The sequence below is a fragment of the Mauremys mutica genome, unplaced genomic scaffold (assembly GCF_020497125.1).
Source record: "Mauremys mutica isolate MM-2020 ecotype Southern unplaced genomic scaffold, ASM2049712v1 Super-Scaffold_100267, whole genome shotgun sequence".
NCBI classification, from domain to species: domain Eukaryota; kingdom Metazoa; phylum Chordata; order Testudines; family Geoemydidae; genus Mauremys; species Mauremys mutica.
In genome coordinates, this window is record NW_025423298.1 from 87,759 (window position 1) to 91,953 (window position 4,195).

The window sequence follows — 4,195 nt, forward strand, 5'->3', positions numbered from 1 at the left end:
TTTGTAGTGCAGACCTGGCCAAAGATTCACACACACAGAGAGCTTGCAAGGAAAATGTCACCTGCTCCTCTGCTTTGCAGAATCCAAACACAAGCAAAGCTTGTCAGGCCCAGGTGGAGATGTAAGGAGTCAGGTGTGAACAGACACTGTACCTTAGTCACAGGCAGGCACCATGGTTTAGCTGGTTAACGTAACTGTTTTGTAAACAGGAGATGCTGGGTTCAACTCCCAGTGGTGCCTTGTTGAGATGCTTTTAGAGCACCTGGTACTGGCTACTGTCAGAAGACAAAATACAGAGCTAGATGGACCTTTGGTCTAGCCCAGTGTGGATTTTCTTATGGTTTAAATTACACTCACAGGTATTGATAATAGAGTTACTGAAAGTTTGGGAGTTAAGAGCTGATAAGTCAGTGGTCCAAGCCCCTCACGGATGACCCCCTCCCTCTGGGACAGGGGCAGGTCTGAGCTCTCGCACCAAATGCTCATTGTGGTTGCCAGAATCTGTGGGCAGCTCATTTAGTTTACACCCAGGGTTGAGTCCTTGATTCACACAACAAGGATAACAACCCTTTGTTTCTCCTGCCCCAATAACAAGGAGACTGGGACTCCAACACCAGCCAAAAGTGATCATTTTGGCAAGCAACCCAACCTATTTCCAATATACTGTAAAATCCACATGCAGACTCATACACGAAACCTTGCAAGAAAATCTTCCTGAGGGGGTCTGAAGCACCTGCTGCTGTGGGTTGGGATTGAGGGGCACTGGGAATAGGAGGGGGCTGTGGATTGGGACAGAGGAGAAGGGTGAAGAGGAGCAGGCTCTGGTTGGGAGTGAGAAGCGGTGAGCATAGGAGGGACTGAGGGTTGGGTCTGAGGGGCACTGGGAGTAGAGGGGAGATGGGCTTGGGCTGAAGAGCATCCTCATTTGAGGATCCAGCAGGAGAGGGGAAGGCACAGGGGATTCTAATTCCTTAGGGGTGTGTGTGTGTGCAGGGAAGGAACATGCTCTATTCCCAGAGGCCTTTATTCCTCCAGCCTGTGAGGACAAAGAGGATGTCAAGGAGTTGCTCCTTCAATCCCCCCTCCACAAGGCCCTTCTTAGGAAAGGCAAAATCCTGAAGAGAAAGAGTAACACCAAAGAAGGTGCCTGAAAGTCAGATTTTTACAACCACAGTGAGCAGTTTATCACCTGACCAGGGACTTGAACCCTGGACCCTCAGATTAAGAGTCTGATGCTTTGCCAACTGAACTAGCCAGGCTCACACAGGAAAAGTGCAAATTGGTGCAGAGGTGAAGCTAGTCAAGAAAAAGCAAGTGGGAAACAATAGGGGAAACCTGCTGCTCTCTCTCTCTTCCCAGCCCTGGCCTGGCTGGGTATTAGTGCTGGTTAAAAAGAGGGGAAAATATCGGCATCTACCAGCCTTTCATAGCTGTACAAGACTCAGGCACAATACAGAGGTGCCCATCTGTAAGTGCCAAATGGTTGGATTGGCTAATGCAACATGTAGATGTCCAGGGCACACTGGGATATCGAGCCAAGTGTCCATCACCATCATCATTTCAAAGGGATACTGATAATGATGGGAAGGTTCACAATTGACTCTGTAGTTGCATACAAAGGTGCACGTTTGGCAATTACATTGGGAAATTCTGGCTCCTTCTCAGGCTCAGGTTGGCCACCCTGGTCTAGATGTAGAAGTTACAACATTTAAACTTGAAAGAGGGGCCAATTTCCCCATCATTTCACACCTTTACATCCAAACATGATGACTTTCTGAATGAACCCTCCTCGTTCAGCCAAAAGATCTTGGGCTGGGTGTAGGAGTCACTGGGTAAAATTCTCTGGACTCTGTTCTGAATCAGGTCAGAGCAGAGGTACCTAGTGATCTAGTCTGCCTATAAAATCTATATATCAACACCAAATATGGTGTGAAATTAATCCTCAGAAACGGCTGTTCCTCACCCAGACTCCAGCAAAGGGCACTCCAAGGAAGGGGGCTGTTGAGGAAGGAAAGATGAAAGATGTCCTCTCCCTGGAGGAACTGGGCTCTGCGCTTTGGACAGAAAGGAGGGGAAGGAAATGGCTACATGACAGCAGCAGAACCTAAGAAATAAAACACAACAGGCTTCTGAGCACGTTGCTTCCGAACGGTGAATGAACCTGACTCCCGTACCATGAAAAGCCAAAAAGCCGTTTCTTTCTATGCCCGGGAGAAAAGAGTTCCAATCATTCCTGCCCGTTTACTTTTGAATTATTTTACATTATAAAGAAAATTGTAACAAAATTAGTCTGAACTTGAGCTGCCTGTTATTAAAAGCTGGTTCCCAATTCAGTTCCAACTGCTCTGCTAGAAACACCCCCAGGTCCCTGCTCACCCCAGGAAGAGGAAAAATCGAAACCCCCACTGGGCACTGCCCTTGGCTCCAGGCTGCTGTCCCGGGGAGCGGGTGGGGACTGATTGTTTCCTGCTGAGGAGGGAGCCAGTAGAGGCCTCTGGTGCTCTGCTCCTAGCGTCTGCCCGGCCCAGGCTGTCCTCTGCCTCAGCTGCTGCTCCCGGCCTGCTCTAGAGTCAAACACGCAGGGCCCCCAGGGGAACAGAGGCTGGGACAGGGCAGCAGCCTGGGCTGGGCTGGGAAGATGCTGGGAGTTCTCGTTCCCTGAGAACTGGCCTGGCTCCCTTCTCAACAGCAAACAAATCAATTCCACGTCCCCTCCCCAGAAAAACCAGCCTGGAGCCAAGGGCAGCAGGGGACGATTCCCTCCAGTTCCCACCGAGGCAGGAGAGAACCCAGGGTGTTTCTAGCAGAGTTTATGGAACTGACGTGGGGAAACCAGCCTTTAACAACAGGCAGTTCCAGTTTAAGCTCAGTGGTTTTAACAATTTCTACAACATTAAATAACCCTTCAGTCCTAGTGTCACCATCCATAAAATTGCTTCAGCCTTATAGGTTCCCAAGTGCACAACTAAACATCTCTTCAAACACAAGGGAGTGGAGATCAGTCAGTGTTCAGAGTCATCCCACAGAAAAGAACCATGTTGTGGTACATACTGGCCCCATCATGTGGCCATCGCCTTTCCCTCCTCTCTGTTAAAAGTTTTAGTATTTTGCACAGAAACTTTCTTCCCTCAGGAGAGACCTGGGAACCAGGGCTGCCAGCCACACAAACACTTTTAGGAGGAGTCATAACCTGTCAAAAAATGATCTCCCTTCTTCAGTTCAGTGACAGCCTGAAATGCTACTTATCCTAGCAGACCTGGAGGATTGAAAGCAGCTACGTCAAACCCCTGTGTAGCTAGCAGGAATGAACACAAACACTCCCTCGTATCTGAAGTGATGTGTAGTTTTACCCTTGGTAAACTACAAGACTAAAGGGAAAGGCAGTGGTGGTGTCAGATGTAAAGAGTGAAACATAAAACAATCATCATAGTTATACCTATAGTGACTGCAAAAATCTTTCTATATTCTTCTTAATAACATCAGTGTATTATTTTCTCTGGTATCTAGACATTGACTAGACCTTGACCAAGAAATTTGGCTCTTGATAAAATAATCACCTACCCCTTGTTAAAGTAATGGACATGACACCCACTCGGGTGTCTCCATGCAGGTTCAAGTACTAACAACAGGAAAATACACTGGATTACTCCTGCCCCAATAACAAAGAGACTGGGAATCCCACAGCAGCTGAAATCACCGTTTGGACAAGCACTCCCATCATGCAATCCGGGGTGGGTGTAACCATGCCAAATGATATCAGCCCCAAAAGGCCTTGACAACAGATCACCAACAGATGGCGGGGTAGAGTTCATACTGACCCTGCTTCAAGTAGATTGTGGCAAAGATTAAAAAACACTGGACGTCAAAACTCACCAAACGCGGGTCAATCCATCCTCATCGTCGTAACCGCTCGTTATACTCCACTCCTGAACGTAGCCCTCACATGGACAACATACCCTCCTAACTCAGTGTCTGTACGTTAACCTTTTACCCCCAGTCCGGGCTATTGCAGATTATGTATTTCTTACGCCACCCGATCTAAAACCGAACTTCGCACCCCTTGGGTAAGCTGTACGTTGTTCCCTGAGCACCAGAAACTTCTACGCCTAAACTATGTACCGTACACTTTTTTTTTTCTTGGAATGTCATCTTAATAAAATGTTGACATTGGTTCGAGATCCCGGCTCCTGTTCCT

The 4,195-nt window shown here is 47.9% G+C and overlaps 1 non-coding gene across 1 annotated transcript; it reads right to left on the bottom strand.

The window, feature by feature from the left end:
- Window positions 1-1,186: 1,186 nt before the first annotated feature.
- Window positions 1,187-1,259, bottom strand: TRNAK-CUU. The gene has a single exon. It is a non-coding gene; the product is annotated as a tRNA-Lys (tRNA).
- Window positions 1,260-4,195: the final 2,936 nt, after the last annotated feature.